Consider the following 24,037-nt stretch of genomic DNA (forward strand, 5'->3'; position numbering starts at 1 on the left):
ATTAGGGCACAACAGTTACTCTGCTTGCAGGATTGCCCTTCTCATTTCTAGTTCCACCCACTAAATGCCAGCAACAATACCCATTCACCATCATAACTGGAAAACAAATAAACAAATGTAAAAAGATCATCCACATTTCCTAATGCTACTTGTAATACAGCCTCTAGCTGAGAATTACAAGTCTAGCTTTGCCTATCTTTTTCAGCCTCATCTCCCTCTGCAGAGTGCATGCTGCGCTGTCTCCAGCCAAGCCTCTGTGCCTTTGCACATGTTGTTTTCTCTGTCCCCATTGTCAGCCCTCTCCTTACTGAGTGTGATGGCTAATTTTATGTGTAAACTTGACTGAGCTAAGGAATGCCCAGAGAGTGGTTAATCATTCTTTCTGGGTGTATCTATGAGGCTGTCTCTGGAAGATGTTAGTCTCTCTGAGTATAGAGTAGGCTGAGTAAAGAAGATCTACTCTCACCAATGGTGGTGGGCATAATCCAATCTGTCGAGAGCCCAAACAGAACAAAAAGGTGGAAGAGGGACACATTCTGTCTCTTCTTGAGTTGGGACATACATCTTTTTCTGCCCATGGATGTCAGAGCTCCTCATTCTCAGGCCTTTGGACTCAGACTTATACCAGCAGCACCTTCTCCTCCCAATTCTCAGACCTTTGGTCTTGGACTGGGAGTTACACCATCAGATCCCCTGGTTCTCAGGCCTTCAGATTTAGACTAAATTATACCACCAGCTTTCCTGGTTCTCTAGCTGGCAGATGGCAGATTGTGGAACTTTTTGGCCTCCATCATCATGTGAGCCAATTCCCATAATAAACTGGTTTTGTTTCTCTGGAGAATCCTGACTAATACATTGAGCCAACTAAAAGTCTATACCTCAAGATTCAATTCAAACTCTTTTATCCTGGGAAGTCCCCTGCCCAAGCTCTACCACAGTAACCTCTTATCCTTATAAACTAGGTGATAATTACTCTAAGTAGCTCCCCTTTGGACTGACCTAGACAGATCAAGCTTCAAAATACCTGCCATAGGCCAGGTGCAGGGGCTTATGCCTGTAATCCCAGCACTTCGGGAGGTCAAGACAGGGGTTGGGGGGTGGGGATCACTTGAGGTCAGGAGTTCAAAACTAGCTGGCCAACATGGCAAAACCCCATCCCTACTAAAAATACAAAAATTAGCTGAGTGTGATGGTGAGTGCCTGTAACCCCAGCTACTCAGGAGGCTGAGGCAGGAGAATTGCTTGAACTCAGAAGGCGGAGGCTGCAGTGAGCCGAATCATGCCATTGCACTCCAAACTCCAGCCCGGGCAACAGAGAGAGGCTCCATTTCAGAAAACAAAAACAAGCAACACAATGCCTTCCACTTTGGGAGAAACTTACCTCTCTGTAGCCCTGCCCTGTGTAGATCAGCCTTTTGTAAATACTGTGACAGCCTCACAGCTGATAGACCAGGAGTGGTACCTGAAGCAAGGGTGGCCCACTCATAGGCCAATGACCTATGATGTGCCCTAGCTTGAAAAGATGAATTGGGCTATCAGATTCTTTCTCTCTCTGTCTTGGGAATTTCTAAGAAGAAATACAAATAATATGAATCAATTGTCAGGAGCTGCTCTCACTGAGGAAAGGGCCCTAACTCAGAGTCTATGTGGGCCATGAGAGTGATGGGAGACCAACAGTGTCACACAGGTAGCATGTAGATTGGGCTCCTATCCTCTATTGCCTCACCAGTCCTGGAAACACTGGCAGTAGGACTGAGGGACCCCCAAGGAGAAGCACAGAAAGAAAGCAGGGCATCAGGAGAACTGAGCAGCAGAGAGTGAGCCCTGTGCATAGGGACAATGCTTTTCCCTTATCTGCCTCCAAAGAGCCTTGGTTCCTTGAATGCACCATGCTTGTCACCAAATGTGACAGGGCTTTATTGCACTGTACTGACCCACAGAGGGAAAAAATAGGCTGAAGACAAAAGCTGTTTCCTAGTTCTGCTTCCACCAGTTTCAATCCCCAGGCCTCAGGCAAGTGTTTCTGACACACCTTTTCTGATCTGTAAAATGGAGGTTCTAGTTTCTTCTCTGCGTGAAGTCCTGTTCAGCGATTAATTAACTGTATGACCTTGGACAAGTCTATGAGGCCAGTTTCTGCAGTTTTAAACTAAAATCAATAAATTTCATTTTACAAAGAGGGTGCAGTAATCAACTTTGATAATGTATATAGAAAGTGTCTTGTAAATTGATTGTTACTGTATATATCTATAAGGTTATTATTACTATGACTTCCTTTTCCCAAGCATTGCAAAAATCATAGAAGACATTTTTGTTGGTATCTGTAGTTACAAATATGTATATAGTATATTGATTAACATTATTCTAAAATCTTACTCAAGTCTACTGATTTGGTGTTACTTAAATCTCAAACCAGTTACAGCCCTTCTAGAATTTATCTAGCAGGTCTCCTAGATTTTACAGGAAAACCCCACATACCAAAAAACAAACAAACAAGTAAATAACAACAACAACAACAAAAAAAAAACCACCTTAAACCATGAACCTACCTTTACACTATTCCGTAACTGAAGAATTATCATTTAAGTTGAGCAATCTCAAACAAGAGATTGCCATACTTCTAAAAACCATTTATCACTTGCTTTTTATTGCAACACTTTGAAATTCTTCTGCAGACTATAAATCAGTGCTCTTTTTCTGCTTACTACCTACTGTTTCAGTTTTACTATTAATAATAGCTTTAAAACCCTTATAATAGCTGTGGAACAATTTTTCTGAAACTGCCTATTACATGATTTCCATTAGCAACAATTGATTTTTTTCCCAATCCTTTTGGATACCTAGAACTCTGAGAGTCCCTGAAGCCTGTGTACTCTTGACCTTTCCCTTTCCCACCATCCAATCAATTATTAAGACCTGTTTTGCCTGTTTTAAAAATATCCCTTAATGAGTGCACTACTATTAACCTAAGCCCAGACCACCAATACCTCTCACTCGAATGCTTACGGTGGTTCACTGACTGGTTTCTTTTCACTCAGGCTCTCATGAAGGTGCTCTGGATATGTCAGTAACACAGGCAAGGTATGAGTTTCCAATGCTATGAAGCTTTTTTATACTAGTGAGAGAAAGACAAAAAGGGGTTTCTCAAGGAAACCCCAACTTGCAAATTGTGATGAGTCCTATATAGGAAATAAGTAAAGAGCTGAAATAGAGAATATGGGGAGAGGGTGTTGTAATTATGAGGTGGTCATAGAGGGCCTCTCTAAGGAGGTGACTTTCAAGCTAAGACTACAAGAGTAAGAATGAGTCAACCAAGAAAGGTGTATGAGCACTGCAGGTAGATGCAAAGGACCCAGGAGGAAAGGAATATCTTTGTGACTCTTTTTTTTTTTTTTAATTGCATTTTAGGTTTTGGGGTACATGTGATGAACATGCAAGATTGTTGCATAGGTATGCACTTGGCAGTGTGGTTTGCTGCCTTCCGTCCCCTCACCTGTATCTGTCATTTCTCCCCATGCTATCTCTTCCCACCTCCCCACTCCCCCACCCCTCCCCCGTTTCCCCCCAATGGACCCCTCCCTGTGTCCATGTGTTCTCATTGTTCAACACCCACCTATGAGTGAGAATATACGGTGTTTGATTTTCTGCTCTTGTGTCAGTTTGCTGAGAATGATGGTTTCCAGGTTCATCCATGTCCCTACAAAGGACGTGAACTCATCGTTTTTGATGGCTGCGTAATATTCCATGGTGTATATGTACCACATTTTCCCTATCCAGTCTATCATCGTTGGGCATTTGGGTTCAAAACCACATTGAGATACCATCTCACACCAAGTAGAATGGCGATCATTAAAAAATCGGGAAACAACAGATGCTGGAGAGGATGTGGAGAAATAGGAACACTTTTACACTGTTGGTGGGAATGTAAATTAATTCAACCATTGTGGAAGACAGTGTGGCGATTCCTCAAGGACCTAAAAATAGAAATCCCATTTGACCCAGCAATCCCATTACTGGGTATATATCCAAAGGATTATAAATCATTCTACTACAAGGACACATGCACACGAATGTTCATTGCAGCACTGTTTACAATAGCAAAGACCTGGAATCTTTGTGACTCTTAAGAGAAGCCCGGTGTAGCCAACTTATTCTCTATGGCAGGCGTCCCCAAACTACAGCCCGCGGGTTGCATGCGGCTCCCTGAGGCCATTTATCCAGCCCCCCGCCGCACTTCAGGAAGGGGCACCTCTTTCATTGGTGGTCAGTGAGAGGAGCACACTATGTGGTGGCCCTCCAACGGTCTGAGAGACAGTGAACTGGCCCCTGTGTAAAAAGTTTGGGGACGCTTGCTCTATGGCAATGAGCAGGGTCAGTGCCCCTCCACCCTCCAGCACAGACAGCAAATGTGTGGAAATCAGAGGAAACATCCCATCTAGGTGGATGAATGCCTTTTCTACATTCATATAATGTGATTAGTCACTTAAAGAGCTTCATGATTTCCCATAACCCTTAAATGTTCAAACATCTTAATTTAATTTGCAGGAACCTTCACACTCAGGCCCATACCACTTTCCCACCCTTATCTACACCCATTCTTCTTCTCACCCTGCAATGACTGACTTTTGGTTCCTTGAATGCACCATGCTTGTCTGTGTTCAGTACTTGCCTTCTCTGTCCACTGAATGAACATGCTTCCCCTTGCCTTCGTTGAGGGATCCTTTCTCATGTTTGAAGCCTCAGCTTAAACATCACTTCCTCCAACAATGCCTCTCCATGCACTGTGTGTCTAATTCCAGTCATGCGTTAATTTCAGGTCTGGAAAGGAAGTTCATGGTGTCTTATTACGACTGCCACTGGTGTGGTTAGCATTATATTCATCAACTATTCTTTGGCCGAGGATCCCAAACTGCCCTTTTATCAACTCATTGTTTTTAAAACCCTTTTAGAAGGCATACATGAAGTACACTGTACCTCGCCATTACAATATTCAGAATGGCATCTCTAGGCTGTAATCCAAGTGGTTACAGATGTACCAGAAGAACACCCTCCTTAAGTCAACCCAGGGACAGAGTATGGCTAGAATAGTATAGTTCAGAGGTTACAAGCAGTAGAAGGAAGATAAATGAATCCAGTTTTCTAAGATCACATTCCCAAGCTAAATACAGAAAAAAAGATTCTGACATTCACTTCTGACATCAACCTTCTACAGATAGAATCGAAAGACTAGGAAGGTGGATTTTAGCTGCTAAAAATCTTGCTACAGTGAAATAATGCTTTATATTAATTTTCTTTCAATAAAAGTTGTATGCAACAAGCCCTCTTCTAAAGCAACTGATTATCAGAAATACGACAGCATGTTTGTAGGCCCATATCTTTTTTTTTTTTTTTAACTCACTTGGCTTTAGACTAAACCTTGAAATAACATAGAATGTTTATAGTTCTGAGTAGAAATGCCATAAAGTAATGCAAATTAATCACTTATTAGTCAACCAGTACCTCATGCCTGACAGTTTGCTGAATGGCATATGCAGAAAAGACAAATGAGAGTACCATGCTTTGTAGCTGCCTTAGGGGACTCACATGAGCTGAGGAGCCTGCCTCCCATCATTCTGGTAGGAAGTCACTTCCATGTTAAATTCCAGAGGTGGCTTATAAAAGATTTTCCTACTGAAATGTCAAGCTTCCTACACTGGTTCTAAAGCCATCAATCGTGTGAACCCTATTTATTTTATGTATATCTGACTTGTAAGAAAGAATTTGAGATGATATATGTATATGTGTGCAACAAGATCAAAAGTAAAATAAGTAAGGAAGAAGAGGCAAAGAGATAATGGAGGGTAGAAAAGTAGGATGAAGCTGGGAATGAAGCCTCAGGTTATTTCCATGTGTTAAGTTTCACTACTATTTGGCAGATTAATTTTTATGTATATGTAATGAAATTTGTTATTTTTCCACATTATATATACCCTTAAAAAAACAGAAACAAAACCAAAACACCTTCCTTTTAGAGTTTATTGGCCAGGTGTGGTGGTTCACATCTGCAATCCCAGCACTTTTGATGGGCGAGGTGGGTGGATCATTTGAGGTCCAGAGATTGAGACCAGCTTGGTCACCATAGTGAAAACCTGTCTCTACTAAAAATACAAAAATTAGCCAGGCGTGGTGGCATGCACCTGTAATCCCAGCTACACGGTAGGCTGAAGCAGAAGAATCACTTGAGCCTGGGAGGTGGAGGTTTCAGTGAGCCAAGATTGTGCCACTGCACTCCAGCCTGGGCGACAGAGCAAGACTATATCTCAAAACAAACAAACTAATAGAATTTATCCACATCTTTTCTCTAATTTTGTTTGTAAGCACATAAAAGTGGACCCTCACTGATTCTACTATCATTATTTGGTTCACCTAGAGCAAACTTTTTTCCAGATTCTTCTATATTTAATAATATGGCCAGTGAATGTAACATTGGTAATGTTTTGATAGTACTCTCAATCACCTGAATAGAAGTTCTTGAGATAGAAGTGACATCATGCAAAGGGGTCTAAAGAAGCCAATTCTGAGAACTGTGTCCGGTGAGTTGAAGAGAACAGAGACCATGTGTGTATGGGGGTGGAAAGGGCACTAGCTCAGGGGGTGTCTCTGTAGCCCCGGAGCACAGTTGTCCATCTGACACTAAAGCAAGTATTTGCTTATTTGGGACTAAACCACAAGATTAAGCTTTCTGGTATATCATAGTAGGCATCAACTTTTCAAGTTAAAAAAATTTGATGCAATCTATTGATCGCTTGCCTCAAGAGATAGGGTAGAAGAAAAAACCACGGTAGAAAAATCAACATTGAGACTGTGGCTGCTCAGGGTTATCCGTTATGCCAAATAAAATGTTTTTACAGGGCCTGAAGTTTGCTAACCATGACTGCTAGTACTCTGTATCCCTGCTAAAATAGAATGTTTATCCAGAGGGGATAAATGGCCTCACAAAAAGGTCAATTGCATTAATTAAGAGGGTGCTCCTTTTGCAGGAGTTGGCAGTATTTTGGTAAAACAATAACACTATTTTAAAAATAAGCCCCAAGCAGTAAATTCACAGATCCAAGAAAGCAATGACTATATTCCATATATGCAATCAACCTGCATATAGTCTTGTCACCACACTGAGCATGCAGCTGATTGACACTCAGCAGGGCACAAAAACACAAGTGGAGCCAAAGATATAATGATGAGGGCCTCCAGTGCCTGTATTTGCTAAGACTAGTGATTCTCACCCCTGGTAGGGCATCCTAATCTCCTGGGGAGCTTTTCAAAGATAGGTAATGCAAGGCCCTTGCCAAAATCTGAATCTCCAAGATGGAGCCTAAATGTATCTATGTGTATGTCATCTTTTTATGTCCCCCAGAGGACTCTGGCATACTGCTGGAGTTGTGAGCCACTGCCTTAGATGGTGAAACTAAAATGGTCTCCCACAAAATTGTGTATGCTTCAGCATGTGCGCGTGCACGTGCACACACACACACACACATACACACACACCGCTGGGATAGTCAATCACGCTTGCCAATTTTTTCTTACAAACAGAAGTGTTTATTCACACATATTTTGGGAGTATTGGGCTCTCAGAATCTTTACATTCTTCAACCATTGTAAGATCAGTCTCCAGGATTTTCTCAACCTGTACTATTGCAACACAGGATTCCCAAACACCATGACCTTCTTAAACAGTTTTCCTGAAAGCAGATGACTGCCTCCCTCACTGCACTGTGGGATAACTGGAAGGACACCCCTTCATTTGCATTCTATCCTCCACCCTGAAGTGTTCTCTGGAATCCACATTCCTTGCTGATCCCTCTTCCAAGAAATAAGAATGGGGGAGGGAAATAGTTTCTGAGGGAAGAATCTGGTCCCAGGAACAAAGTCACAGTGGAGCCACTGAATTCCTTGATGTAATCTCCATTGAATCAAAACACAAAGAGGGAGGTAATTCAATTAGCAAGTGATGCCTTCTCCTAGAATAAACTTCTTGGACTAATTTGGGGAGGGATCCCCAAAGACTGTGGGAGCCCCCAACACTGCAAACAGAGAAAATACTGGAAATGCTTAGAGTTTGCCATCTAACCAGCAGTGGCTGTTCATTTTAATATTATTTCTTGAAAAATGACCAATGTGTTAGGCTCTCCAGGGCACAGAGCTGTGGTCACAAGATAAAGTACACAGATAAGACACAAAGATACGGAAGGGATAAAAATACTCTTCAGGGAAATAGGGGTCTGCAGTACAAAGGTTGAAAGCTTTAGGGGAACATTTCACATTCTGGCTTTTAAGTACACTGAAAACACACTTCCTGAAAGAAATGCATCTTGAGAGTACACTCAGCGAGGAGGAAAAAGTTTTTATAAGACAAGTTTTTATAAGTTTTTTTGGGAGGAAAGGAAAGTTATTTATTCAAGTCAACATGGTGTTTTGCATGTAATAAAACCAGATAAATATTTGTTAAATTAAAAGTTATTTCAGTATAGATTGTGGTCATGTCTTCATCCTATAATTTGAAAAAGATCCTCAGAATATTAGAGAGGAAAAGGATCTTGATATTGTCAAACATCTTATCCAGAGCCCCAGTATTTACTCAATTCAGGTGGGATGAGCATCTCACTGAAGGTCTGGGGTCTGCCTGCTGAGTCTTCCTCCTGCAGTGGCCCCTGAGCAATCTTGAAGAATCCCAAAGGCTTAGGTGATCATGGTTTGGAAGGCTTCAGTCTAGCACTTCAGTTTTTACAGATGAGGAAACTAAATTCAAAGAGTGTGGGACAGAGCCAACTGCTCTTTTCAGCATATCAAAGTGAGATCATGCTGGAGGGACCCTGCCCATTTCTTTTCCACACCTGTGGACGTTTTGCCCTGGAGTTGTGAAGCAGGAATGCAGTGAAAAGAGTATGGGCTTGGGGATCAGTCAAACCTGGTTGGAATTGTTGGCACTCACTTATTTGCCCTGTATTCTGGGACAAATTATTTATTTATATTTTATAGTGTATATTTTTTCTTTTTTAAAGCTTTTTTGAGGTACAGATGATATACAAAAACTACATGCATTTAATGCATCTTAATGAGTTTGGACAAATGCATTTTGTGATAGCATTACCACAAGCAAAGTATTAAACATGTTCATCACTTTGCAAAATTTCCTTATGTTACTTCCATGTGCGTGTGTGGGGGCAGGGGCAGGGGTTTGTTTGTTTGCTTGTTTGGTAAGAAAACCTAACAGGAGATTTATCCTCTTAACATGTTTTAAAGTACACAATCCTGTATTATTTACTATAGGTACTATGTTATATAACAGATCTCTAGAGCGTATTCATCTTGCATAACAGAAACTTTATAATTTAGGCAAGTTATCTGATCTCACTGAGCCTTCACTTTGTTTATCAAGTGGGGATAAAATTTACATTTTAGGTCTCAGCAATGCACAAAAGGTGCCTGATGTGTGATTTGGGCTCAGTATGTGTTAGCACCCTCTTTCAGGCAGGCAATTGAATATTTGAATATAGAGACAAGAGAGGTGGAGGTGTTATCATAATGATAGTAATAATAATGATACATAATACTTAACTATGTGCCATGTTCTACCCTTGGCACTTCACACAGGTTAACTCAGTTAATCTACAGAACAACCCCATATCTTTTAATCCCCATTTTACAGAGAATAACTCTGAGACACAGATTGGTGAAACTACTTGCTCAAGGTCACAAAGCTAACAAGTAGGGAAGTAGGAATGTGAATCCCGACGTGACTCCAAGTCATACTCTCAATCAACATATCATTTCTGCAAAGGTGCAGGTAGAAGGCAAGAGAGGGCCAAAGTAGGGGGGAAAAGGAGATGATGCTAGGTTGGTTTGGGTGACAGGAACACGTAGACTTGGCATTAAAGGCATCTTTTCATGAACAGAGACACCTTCAGAGCAGGGAGTTCAGGGTTCTCAAGCAGAGAAAACTGAGATCTCTCTTTCTCTCTCTCTCTCTCTCCAAATATATATACAGTCATGTGCTTCCTAACAATGGAATGCATATACAATGGTGGTCTCATAAGGTCATAATGGAGCTGAAAAATTCCTATCACCTAATGACATCGTAGCTGTTGTAACATTATAGTGAAACGCATTACCCTTTTTCTGTGTTTAGATACACAAATACTTACACCATTGTATTATAATTGCCCACAGTATTCAGTACAGCAACGTGCTCTACAGGTTCACAGCTGAGCAGCAATAGACTATACCATAGAGCCTAGGTGTGTGGTAAGCCATACCATCTAAGTTTGTGTAAGTACACTCTATGATGTTCGAGTAATGAAGAAATCGCAAAACAATGCATTTTTCAGAACATATCCCTGTTATTAAGCAGTACCTGATGGGACAGTTTCTACATCTCTATCTGTCCATATTTCAATACCTCAAACGATCATGTATTGAGCACTTACCGTCTGTCAGTACTTTCATGCATTCCCTTATTTAATCTTCACAACAGAATCTTGTGAGAAAGGGCTTCTTTCCAGATCTTAGGAGATAAAATATCTTGTCCACTGCCACACACTTAATAAACAGTGGTGCTAGTATTTAAAGTAGCCAGTGGGCCTTTAATGCTGTGTGATCACCAAGTGTTTTTTCCTGTGTAGTTATAAAACTACCCCTTCTTTAATTCCAAATCATTTTTATCCACCAGCACTAAAATAGTGTATTGGTGACAGTGGTTATGTAAGTCTTCACTTGTGGCCTCTCAGGCCTCTATTCTAAGGTCATAAATGACGTTTTAATATATTCCTTTTCTAGGAGAGCCTCTCCTAGTGGGCCACAGTAGCAAACTTCTTTAAACATATGACCTTTGCCCTATTGTCAATCTTTTGTACAGCATCACAGTGGGTCAAATTATCTCCCCTGTCCATAAACAACTGCATTTGTGAAGTAGAAATGACTATTAAAAAGAGTGGTGGGACCCCCTGTTGGGAACTCTAATAGGCTCGGCCAGGGACCAGCTAACATTACTATCACATCCATATGTGTCCTCTTACCAGGGTCAGCCTCATGGAAAGAGGCACAATAATAGCTTCAGACAAAAGCCGGGGATGATATCGAACTGACTTTCCCAGGAGAATCCTTTCTCAGAAGGCCACCACATTCTTGATTAGGGGCAGCGAGTCAAAGAGAGGGAATGGATGTGAGATTTTTCTTTCATATTCAAAGCTCGTGAAATTAATTCGTATATGTTTTCCCAGGGCTCTTTATTTTTTTAACTGAGCCTTTAGTTTGGACACTCAAAGTGAGGGGCTCATCATCAAACACAAAGCCTGTTCCTTTCACCGTGAAGAGTGCAGCAGAAAGTATATTGCTATTGATATCTATTGTCTAAGCAAGACAGGCAAACTAAAAGCTCTGCAGAATCAGCCACATCACCCACCTTCACTTTCATATCTCTGCAATTGCATGCTTTTTATTTGACTGATCAGAAGCCAGGTCTGCAAAAACTTTTAAAAAGATAAAGCAGGTTATTTGCACCTGGATTAAAAAGATCATTTGTTTCAAGCTTAGGGTGCTGCTGCTGATGAAAAATAGAAACCCCAGTAACACCTTCATTTCAGTGGAACACACGAAGCAATTCTGCAAGGGCATTTTCTATATGGATACAGTTTTCTTTTCTGTTGCAATGAATGTAATTTTATTGTGGTGTGTCAAAGTTTATACTCCTGCTGTAAAGCATCTCTTCAACTTTAACAGCATAAGTGAAATCACCCAAGTATATGGCCTCACTGGTAATATGGCTTTTAAAATATTTAAGCCCTTCTCCTTTATACCCCTTGTCATTGACTGGTAAATTACTAATTTATTTCCTATTAGAATTTATATAGTTTGCAGCAATTAAGAAGAAAGGGATAATTGCTGACAAACCCAGGGCACTATTTAAATCACTTCCTTGTTGACAACATATTTCTCTTTCCTCAAACTGAATATCACTGAAATCTGATTTGTACAGAACCCTTGTGGACGAGCCTGCTGCACCTGTCACCTGGGCGCTAGCATTCTGCTAAGGATCAATTTACATAACCTCATTTAATGGTTCATAAATCATACCCATTAAGCCCAGCTAACAGGAACCAAGGGTTCTAATTTATGCTGCCTTTCATAGCAGAAAATTGGGAGGCTGGAGCCTGTGGATAAAGAACCCAGGTCTTGCCTTTGATTGTTGATTGTGATGGTAAATGTATGGATGATGAGAACAGATTTTCACTTTATTGATTTCCTGCCAAAGCACAGCATGCTTTATTGTGAAAGGGCGCCTTTTGGCAGCAATGCGAAAAGTGGCAGTTGTTTAGGAGCCCTTTGCCAAGATGAGGTCTAAGACAATACAGAGTGGTAAATACTAAAATAATATCAAGATGGAATGTGATTCTGTAAAAGAAAAAATAAGAATCTCTAACCTTTTGGAAATCAGTGACCTTTTCTCCTCAGTAGCATCCCTCCCCCACAAAAGCATGTGCATCCAAGAATCAGGACAAGATGATTTTAAGAAATGAGAAAAAACAATGTTTCTATATCCTGCCCTAAGTCACTTGCTGATGGTGGCTCATGCAAAATAATGCAGATGTCTAGAATCCTTCAGATAATGACATTTCAGCCAGCATGCTCGACTGGGCCAAGTCTGCAGACTCTGCAATCTCTGCTGCCATGTACTGCTTTTTGGTTGAAAATCTGGAAGCACCATTTTTCTTTCTATTTCATTTTTCCCCTTTAGGTCAAGATATTGTATCCAACTATATATAGTTCTCCGCAAAATGCAATATATAAAAGGTCATCTTCTCACAAGTGCTTGGGCTGGATTTCAAAATAGCAAAAGTGGTCCTAAGATCATTTTCCAGATGAAAAACATCTCTTAAGTATTGCTGAGGCATATTGATTCCCTTCTCTCATCTCAGTTCTGCCCTATAATGGACAATATACATTCTCACTTTAGCTCGTTCCAAAATCTTTGTTAAACATGGTGATTTTTTTCCGATAAAATGTAGTGCCTTCTTCCCACCCCCCAATACCCATTTCTTTCCTCAATTCAGGCTTTTCTGAGACACTTTGACTTTTATTCCAGGTTGGATGTCACTGAGGATAGTTACTGACATGGATTACAAACACTGTAGACTCTGCCCCACCTCTATCTTTAAATTCTGAACCTGCCCTGAAGAATACTGGTTGGAGCCAGGCAAGACAATGGAAGCAAGCTTGGCAATCACTTCTGCCTGCTTTTCTGAAGTGTCTACTGCTTTGTTACCACTGGTCCTTCTTCATAAGAAAAAAATCAGTGACATCTACATCTTCTCTGCTATTTGAGAGGGTTTATCTACAGTTAAACGAACCCTACAGATAGTGTTACAAACAGAATATAAGTAGACATCTGGAGTTTTCATGTATCCAGAACAACTTACCTCCACTTTTCTGGTAACAGAACCCTTTTTTCCCAGGGGACCTCACTCTATATGATGATGACATTGGCCCTGCTCTCCAGCACCATCCAAAGGGACAGTGATTGGTTCAGAAATGCCCACTGGACATGAACCTGGGAATTGTCTGGAATTGCTATCAGGAAAGACCAGTCTGTTCTCTGGAGTTACTAGTCTGGTAGTGAATAGAGTCTGTCCAACAAGGGGCAGGCGAGTTTCACTGATGTCGTTTGAGCCTCTGGATTCAGTCATATCTAAAATTAGAGGAATCTATGAACTGGCCAGCTTAGTGAATCCATAAATTCTACCTTTCCTATTTTTTATTAAGCTAAATTGAGCTGAGTTTCTGTCATGTGAAATCCTAAAAGTCTGACTTAATTCAGAAAGAAACTCAATACAGAATAATCGAATAAGTGTGGAAAATTGAGCTTTTTTGTTCTAGGAGTGAAGATTCAGATTCTAGTCATGACATTGTCAGTAGGTTGCAGTTTTCCCATTTAAAAAAAGAAAGGGCCATACTAGAGGGTGTGTAAGGCCCTTCAAATCTACTTTGCTCATTCATTTATGAGCAAAGTAGTGAATACTCATTTGTTTAACAAATGTTTAATATAGACTATTGATTGGCACTATGGTAAGCACTAGAAACACAGAAATGAACAAATAGAAAAAAAAAATCCTGCCTTCATAGAGCTTACATTCAAATTAATAGAGACATAAATAATTAGACAAGTATCAGGAAACAGTTGAAATTTCAAATCATGCTGCAATTATCTCCCCAAACTTCATGGCTTAAAACAAGTATTTGTTATTTTTCCACAACTCCACAGGTCAATAATTAGGACTGAGCTCAGCTGAGAGGCTTTTCTGCTGATCTTGCCTGGGGTCACTCATGTGACAGCAGTCATCTGGCAGCTTGGCTGAGGCTGAAGAGTCTAAGATGATCTCACTCAAATGCCTGGGGCTTGAGGCAGGCTGTCTGCCAGCCCTCTCCCTTGATGTGGGCTCTCATCCTTCAGTGTCTAGCCAAGCATCCCAAGAGAGCAAAGGCAGAGTCTGCCAAATCTCTTGAGGCCTAGGCTCTAAAACTCATAAGCATCACTTCCACACATTCTGTTGGTCTAAACTAATCACAAGGTCAAATAAGATTCAAGGGGTAGGAACATAGATTCCACCTTTTTCTGAGAGAAGCTGCAAAATATGCCATATTTTTCAATCCATCATAGTTAGGATGGCCAGAGAAGTCCTCATTGAAAAAAGTGGTGTTTGTATAAACTCTTGAGCTATGCATGTATCTGGGGAAAGACCATTCCAAGCAGAGGGATTGAATGTAAGGACTCGAGGTGGAAGCAGGAATGTACTAGTTCATTCCTGCATTACTATGCATACCCGCAGCTGGGTAATTTATTAAGAAAAGAAGTTTAATTGGCTTACGGTGCTGCAGGATTTACAGGAAGTGTGGTGCTGACACTTGCTTCTAGTGAGGCCTTAAGAAGATTACAATTATGGCAGAAGGTGATGGGGAGACACTATGACACATGGTGAGATTGGCAGCAAAAGGGGTGGCAGGAGGTGCCACAGATATCTCACACAAATTCAGGGCGGGCACTCACTCGTTACCAAGGGTATGATACTAAGCCATTGATGAGGGAGCCACCCCCATGATCCAAATACCTCCCACCAGGCCCCAGCTCAGACACTAGGGATTACATTTCAACATGGTATTTGCAGGGGAAAAATATCCAAAACATATAAAGTAGGAGATACAAGAGGCAGAGGAAGAAGGCCAGTGTGGTGGAATGAGCAAGGTGGAAAGTAGAGACTATGAGCACAAAATGATGATGGGGAGCTGGGCCTGGTAGAGGGTTTTAAAGCCTCTGCCTTTGAGTCAAAGGAGGAGCCCCTGGGGTTTTGAGCAAAGGAGTGACATCATTTGACTTACATAGTGGAAGAGGATCACTCTACTGTGGTTGCAGAGATTAAATGGGTCAAGAGCAGAAGGGAGATCAGTTAGGAGACTATTGCTATGAAACAGGGAAAGGGAAGAGAAGACGGTGACCTAGCCTAGGCAGCCATGATGGCAGTAATGAGAAGTGGTCTTTTTCTGGGTATATAGAATTAGTTGAATTTGCTGATATTGGGTGTGAAAGAAAGAGAAAAGTTGAGCATTAGTGTGAGGTTCTTAACCTAAGCAAATGAAAGAATAGAATTGCCATTCACTGCAATGATAAAAACCATAGAGGAGCAGTTTGGGGAGAGAAGAGTGGGAGCTTTGCTTTGGACATGGTGCATTTGAAACGTCTGACAGGTGAACCAGTGGTGTTGTAGAGTAAGCAGTGGCTGTTTCATCAGATCATTGTGAATGTCCACTGTAATAGCTTTGAAAAGTATGATTGTCTATGCAAACTTAATTTTTGAACTATATTCCTATAAACACAGTAGGGCTCATGTTTATGTCAGTATTTTCCAAAGGGACATATCCAGCTGTTACAGGTTTCCAGGTAAATCTGCCTGTACTTTTCATAAGCTTTTAAAAATTCACAGTCTAAAAAATTATCAGATTGCAGTTTTTTTCATTGCTACTCTTTAAAATCAACATCTGTTGATTTTTTTTTCTTTTAAAATCCTCTTTGTCCAACTATTTCTTTCCCTGGCCTTAAATGGGAAAGAAAAAGTAAGGTGAGCCAGCGAAGCTTTGTGTTACAGAAGACAAACCCTGCAGAGGGTAGAGATTTTTAGTTGAGATTTTTTGTTGTGGATTGTAGCTTATGGGTGCTTATTCTGTGCCAGACTCTTGATAAGCATTGGGGATATGGAAGTCAATAAAACAGTACCTAATTTAAAGGGCTCACATTGTGGTGGAAAAGACAGATGGCAGTAGATGTTATCATATTTAAAATTATTACAGCTGTGGTAGAAACATGCACAGGGAGCACAGGAGAGGGATAACTTGCCAAGCCTGTGAAAGGATCTAGTTAAGGAAGCTTTCCAGAAAAAAGACAATGCCTGAACTGAGAAAGGGTAAATGAAAATTAGCCAAGGGAAGTGGGTATTCCAGGCAAGGAGAACAGCTCAATCAAAGGCCCAAATGACAAGGAATTATCTTCCGTATTTAGGAAACTGTAGTTCAACACAATTGAACTAAAAAGCTGGAGATGGGTAGTAGTGCAAGGAGCAATTTGAGAGGTGAGGCAGGAAGCTCACCATGGAAGGCCTTCTGTGCACTGGGAAAACCTTGACTTGTATCTTAGAGGTGACCGGGAGACATTAAAGGTTGAAAGAAAAGGAATAAAATAGCAAGATTTCTATTTAGGAAAGATCACTGTGGTGATTGGATTGGGGTGGAGGTGAAGGTATCAAACGGGAAAGTGAATGCGGCTGCTGCAGTAACCCTGAGGAAAGAGGATGAGATGGGGCTGGAGGGACTGCTATACAGAATGGAAAAAAGGGAAAGAACCAAATTTAAGATACAAAATTATTAGGGCCAAGTGATCAGTGGGAGCTAGGGGCTGAAAAAGAGAGTTTCCTTGGAAACTGGTACCACAAATGGATACAGAGAATTTGGGAGGAGGAACTCATTCAGGGAAAAGGAGATGAACTCAGGTAGAGACAAGAGGGGAGCTAGGACATCCATGTGTGACCTTTATTCAACCTGTGCAAAAACTTGCATTTGAGGCTTAAAATGGTGAACAGATTTGCCCAGCGTCACCCAGAACCAGGATTACCAACTCAGACCTTCTTGACTGTAGTCATCACCATCCCCTCACATTACAGTTGTGGCAGAAACATGCACAGGGAACACAGGAGAGGGATAACTTGCCAAGATTGTGAAAGGGTCAGTTAAGGAAGCTTTCTACAAGTACATGTGGCACCTTGAAGGTTTTGCAGAGCTAGAAAAATAATATGATGATTCATCACATACTCATTCATTCAGCCCCTAAACATCTTAAGTTGTTCTGATAACCCAAACGTGAATTGGAGACAAACTCTATCCATCAGAGTTCATAATATATTGAGAGATAAGAGATGTAGATAAATTATTATGATATAGTAGGAAAGAGAAGTAGAGAAAAGGAGTCACAGTGTTATATCAATTTAGAGGAAGGAGAAATTATCTTATGCAAAGACACTTGTGAAGTGCTTAATGCTAAGTACTAAGCCTGATGCATATCCAAGCACACGACACTTGTAGTACCTGCATTCAATGGTTGTTCACCTCAAACTTATGGGAACTGTGGTAGGTCTTGAACAACATGCGGAATTTAGACACAAACGCAGGATGCAGATGCGGGTGGGAAAGGCATTCTGATTAATGGAGCCCAGGAAGAAAAGCATGGAGGTGGAAATACTTGCCAGTGGCTTTGGCAGGTGAAAATGCAGGAATGCAGAACTGTTGGATTTAGCTGGCATGGAAGGAGCATTGAAGGGGAGGAGTAAAAAATTATCTCCAACAGTAGTTTGGAGCCAGTTTGTGGAAGATCTGAAAGGCTAAGTAGTGGGTTGGTATGGGCAATGGGTTCCTCTCAGTTGGAACTCTGAATTTCTTGTCATACACAAAATAAAGGAGGATAGGAAGTGGGGACTGATTTCAGTCTGTGAGTTATATTCACTATTTCAGTAAGTTTAAAACATTAGGCTTTTTTGCTTTTGATTAGAATTATGTGTCACCTTTTCCTTAGGGAAACTCTGGTTAGATCATGTTAGTAAGAAGCTTGGCTTGACCGTTGCTGGCTTCATAGGCATTTCTGGGGTGGAACTGGGAGACCTGGCTGTGTTATCCTATCAACAGGCTGGCAGTCACTGCAGAGCATTTCACAAGCATTAACTTCATTGCTTTTTCGCTTTGTAGGTTAATGATTTTACGTGATTGTGCAACTCTGATAACCACTAGTTATTCATGAAAACTTGTCTCAATATTTAAGTGGAAAGTATGCCAACACTTACTAAATGCTGTCTCTTTGGTACATAGCTTTCAAAACATGGAGTCCATAGCGTGCATGTTGTCCAGGGAAGTGGGTGAAAGGGGTCCTTAGTGGAAGAAAGATTAGGTAACACTAACATATGGCCTGCCATGGGGACATTTCATAAAGAAACCTTTTAACTTAAATTGATTGCTTTTAGTTTAAGAGTAATAATGGAAAATATTGATCCCTTATTGTAATTCTTGTTGGACCTAGATGAGGCATAAGTTACAAATAACAATGTCTAATGTGTCTGATTTTTTAGTTGTTATATAGTTTTGGTATCTTAGAGGAGAAAAGAGAGAGAAAACAGTTTTCCTGCTTTTGATTTTGATCTATGAACAGTTTCTTAGAGTTACTAAGCTGATGGAATTACTTTTCAAGCTATTGAAACTCATATGTCATAAACATATAACTCTAGGGAATTAATTGATATGTTATGGAACATCTGTAATGGGAATACAATATAGCCATTAAATAAGAGTTTGTGAAACATTTATTGAGTGGACAAATTTAAACTGCAAAACCTTGGACATATGATTACATTTTTTTATACGTGTGTATGTGTGAATATATACATATATGCTTAGGAAAAACAGATAATGTTTAATAGTAGTTATTTCTAGGTGGTGAAATAAAGGGGCTTTATTCTAAAAATGTATATATATTTTATATTTGTATATAATAAGCATGTATTTGTATAATTTTTACTGCTTGACACAAGAATTAATGAAGAAGACATTAATATGGTAAAATTACCTTTTACACCAACTCTCTTAACTTTGGCTCATGAAGCAAAATGAGTTATAACAAAAGGCAGCCTCCCAAGTAGTTCCTTCAAAGACTGCATATGACAGGAGTCTGAAGACTGCCTTTTGGCCATCTTGCATCTCACATTGAATTCTTCTTTATAAAACATCTATTAACATCATCAAGGACTGGGGTTCAAAGAAATCCCATTTGTAAAACCTGATCTGGACATTTTCAAAATTACAAATCATGGCTATTGAGAGCCTTCTAGAAAATGCCTTGCAACAAGACTGATTAAATGCATTGCAGTGGGTAAGGAAGGACTGGTAAAGGTGAAGAAGGTGACACATTTTTAATGAAAATTATAATTGAGGAATCTGGGAAATAGAAGCCCTTTTCTTTTTTGTACTTATCTTACTCTTATAAATCAGTGCAACAACACATTAATAAAAGAGATTTGGTGGCATCTGCTAGATGGAACTGTTAAAAACTTTTATTTAGGAAGCTTTGTAATAGTAAGAATTAACTTCCCTCTCCCTTTGCAATAGAAGCACAGTTTTAGATTTAGATTTACTGCTGGCCCTCTTTATTCATGACCTTATCCTCTTGCACTCTGCCAAATCTAGAGAGTTTAGTTATGGGTTCCTTTGAATCAAGAGGCTAAAGAAGCACATGTGGTTCTCAGGAGTTGAGTGATATTTTGGAGCAATGCAGAAATAAGTTGCCTATGCTTTATCCTTACTCTTGTGGCATTCACTTAGGGTATTAGCACTATGTTTGATATCATCAAATAAATAACATTCTGTATTCATACAGATATTATTTTATTAATGTTGATTGTTCTTGATCATGGAAAATGCATTCTTTCTCTTTAGGGAGGGATTTTTGGTCAGCTGATCTTGTGAGAATGGAGAGATTTGAGAACAGTGATGTCTGTGTTTACTCTTTTAAATCAAAGTAGACTTGATATCATTTAGCAACTGGATTATATGAAAAATCCCAACACGGCATAGCTCTTCTGTTGAAATTGGATTGATTTCTTTAGAGACCGTCTGATCTCAACAGCAGTCTGTAAAAAATCCTCTAGACCTCGAAAGTAACTAAAATTAATGGATTTTAAAAAACCTAAGCTCTCTCAATTTTTTTGAGTATGAAAAGATCCTTCCTCACAGTAATTTGCATCTAAAAACAAGTTAAAGTGTGCGTGTCTGTACACATATATTTTAAAAACACCTAATACTTCACTCTTACCTTGTACTGAACTTTTTGATATCTCTACTTACTAAATAACCATATTTTCAAACATACTAAAAATTTTTTTGAAATACCTCACCAGCTCCAAAATCTGAAGTTCTCTGAATTGTATTTACTTTTAAAAAAATGAAGTACATGCGTTGTTTTGTTTTGTCGATACAGGGTCTCACTCTGTCACCCAGGCTTGAGTGCAGTGGCATAGTGACAGCTCACTGCAGCCTCAATCTACCAGGCTCAAACAATCCTTCCACCTCAGCCTGCTCGGTAGCTGGGACTATAGGCATGTGCCACCACAACTGTCTAATTTTTGTGGTTTTTTTGTATAGACGAGGTCTCATCATGTTGCCCAGACTGGTCTTGAAGTCCTGAGTTCAAGCAGTCTGCCTGCCTCGGCCGTCAGCCACTGCACCCGATCTGCACAGTTTTTAGAAAAGGAACTATAGTGTACTTTTCACTCTTATAAAGTGCAGAGACTCATTAGGTATCCTTCCGCCCTACCTTAGGGTTCTAAATTGGAATGCATATCTCCTTCTTGTAAAGCAACTTGAAGTCAAAACATGAAATTTTGAGATTTACTACAAAGAGGGATTATATTATATTAATAAGTTACAAAAAGATTTATTATAGTTTTTAAAATTAGTGACCTTTCCTAAAAATTTTAAAGCAATTCAATTTGGAAACATGTTGTACTTTTCAGAAATACATATATTGTGTGAAGTAACATTTCCCAAATCTCCATTTTTTGCATACAACTTTTGTTTTGTTTTGTTTTGTTTTGAGATGGAGTCTCACTCTGTCACTCAGGCTGGAGTGCAGTGGCACAATCTCACCTCACTGAAACCTCCACCTCCCAGGTTCAAGCAATTCTCCTGCCTCAGCCTCCCCAGTAGGTGGGATTATAGGCATTCACCACCATGCCTAATTTTTTTTTGTTTTTGTTTTTGTATTTTTAGTAGAGAGAAGGTTTCACCACATTGACCAGGCTGATCTTGAACTCTGAAGTTCAAGTGATCCACTCGCCTTGGCCTCCCAAAGTGCTGTGATTACAGGCATGAGCCACTGCGCCCAGTTGCATACCTCATTTTTTGCCATATCTGTACATCAGTCATTTATTATTTGCATTATGGTTTTCTTTAAAAGGCCTTTAAACCAAGTCACTTTTGTTATTGTTTTTTAACTTAGACTCATCCTAAGAAATAATATCCATGAAATTGTGGGTTTTATTATGCTCATCAATAATTCTTCTGATATAAAATAAAACAAAGATATAACCATTAAAATAATTATTTTCATGCATGTACGCTCAGGAACCAGTGATATACATATTCTAGTTTGGGAAGTGCTAGTATTGAGAAGGTACTTCTGTATCTCCTTGCCTTTCTTCAACAGTAACACGAGTTTTCTTATTTGCAAGTGGCATATGTGGGTAAGCCTTGTCCTACACCTTCCACTGTTAACTAAGAGTAGCAATTCAGTCTGCCATCTTTGGGCTGGAGGCCCACAGTCAGGTCTTGGTATAAAGGATGATGTTTCCCAGCATTCCTAGAGTGGGCTCTGCACACCACCAGCAGTTCTCCACACCTGCAGCTTCTCACTCCTCAGGACAAGGAGTCCCACTTACTTGGACAAATGTCTCACTTCCTTTGGTGATTTTGGGTCTATATGGAAAACTAGAGTTGTGACTTTTCTAGATGTTTGGAACTGCCTCATATTTCTTTTAAAATGGGTCCGAATGACCTTGGCAATACCTATGAAAAGCCTTGAAGATGCACATGTTTTTTGACTTGGCAGTTTACTTCTAAGACTCCATTCTGGGAAATAATCAGACATTTGGACAAATATTAATTTATAACGATGTTGATTGCTGTATTGTTTATACCAATGAACATAAGGAAAGTGAGAAGCAATCTGAACTATAGGAGATTGCTTAAGTGCTGTACATATATGTGATGGCATATTATAAAGATATTTTAAAAATCAACTTATAGGATTTACAAAAATGTCCATGACATAGCAAGTAATATATAAAGGCCAGGGAGGGATATGGGAACTCTCCATACTTTCTACTTATTTTTCTGTAAACCTAAAACTGCTCTAAAAAGTAAACTCTATTATTTTTTTAAAACTATGTGACCTATAAATAAACAAATGTTCCAAGGCAGTATGTTTTATATAATTCCTATTTATAAAGCCAAAAGACTACATTACATATATATGTATATATGTACATATATATGTGTGTATATATATATATATATATACATATATATGTATATATATATACACACATATATATGTACATATATATATTTTTTGAGACGGAATCTTGCTCTGTCGTACAGACTGGAGTGCAGTGCTATGATCTCACAATTTTGGCTTCCTGCAACCTCTGCTTCAGGGGTTCAAGTGATTCTCCTGCCTCAGCCTCCCGAGTAGCTGGGATTACAGGCATGCACCAACATGCCTCGCTAATTTTTGTATTTTTAGTAGAGACAGGGTTTCACCACCTTGGCCAGGCTGGTCTCAAACTCGTGACCTCAGGTGATCCGCCTGCCTCGGCCTCCCAAAGTGCTGGGATTACAGGTATGAACCTGGCCTATATTACCAAAATATTAACAGGGGTTTTCCAGTATTACAAGTGATAACAATTTTTAATGTATTTCTATATTCTTCAAATTTCCAAATGATAAACATGGTAATTTTAAAATCAGAAGAAGAAAACTAAGAAAGCAATAAATGTTATTTTTTAAAAAGTAGAGTGGGAGTAGGTTTGGAGAGACTAATGTCCTAGGTGGCTGAAAACTAGTCCAGACTTTAGGGACCAAATGGAGAAAAGCCAGGACTAGGTGAGCCCTGCCACTAAACTTGGTGAAATTTATCAAGAGAGGAAAGGTCTTCAGAAAGACAAGTTATGATTCCCAGAGGAATCCTTCAGAATGTCAGATACTTTAAAGACCAGGACTCTGTTTCAGCTCACCTCATGCCATCTGTAGTGTCTTAATCTACACCACCTTTTCCTGCAGTAACCTCTCAGAAGCTCTCTTTAAGGAGATTGTCTTGGGCAGCAAAGACAATCTAGAGAGCTAGGAACCCACAAGCTGGAGATGGGTTTTTTAAGTCTTGCCCTGGGCTTCCAGGAGAAACTCTAGTTTTCCTCAAGGATGCTCCCTTCAGTTCCCTGAAGAAGGATTGAAGGCAGGGTTTCTGGCAGTAGCTCTGTTCAGAAATGAAGTTTTTATCTTTGATGCAGATGTTTCTGTACTGATTTGGAAATGTGTCCAGTGTACTTTGTTCAGAGAGAAAAATTAGGCTTAGAACAGTATATAGTATGCTGATTTTGGTTAAGAAAGAAAGGAGAAAAACAAAAGAACAACAAATATACATCTACATTTACATTTTCCTAAAGAAGCATTGAGATAACATAAAAAAAAAAACAAAAAACTAATAAAAGGATTACCAAAAAGGAAATGGGAAATGGAGTGGACAGAGATGCAGCTATGAGCTATGAGCAAGTATTCTCAATGTGTATATTTATATCATTTTGATTTTTGAACAGTATTGTCTATTCAAAATAGACAGTGATTCTGCCAAAGATTAGGGGGAAAA

At 39.8% G+C, this 24,037-nt stretch overlaps 1 non-coding gene across 1 annotated transcript; it reads left to right on the forward strand.

Moving 5' to 3' along the window:
* The first annotated feature begins 2,411 nt into the window (after positions 1-2,411).
* Positions 2,412-2,473, forward strand: LOC120364145 (U7 small nuclear RNA). Its single transcript, XR_005579488.1, has one exon. It is a non-coding gene; the product is annotated as a U7 small nuclear RNA (small nuclear RNA).
* Positions 2,474-24,037: the final 21,564 nt, after the last annotated feature.

The sequence above is a fragment of the Saimiri boliviensis genome, chromosome 2, assembly GCF_048565385.1.
Source record: "Saimiri boliviensis isolate mSaiBol1 chromosome 2, mSaiBol1.pri, whole genome shotgun sequence".
NCBI classification, from domain to species: domain Eukaryota; kingdom Metazoa; phylum Chordata; class Mammalia; order Primates; family Cebidae; genus Saimiri; species Saimiri boliviensis.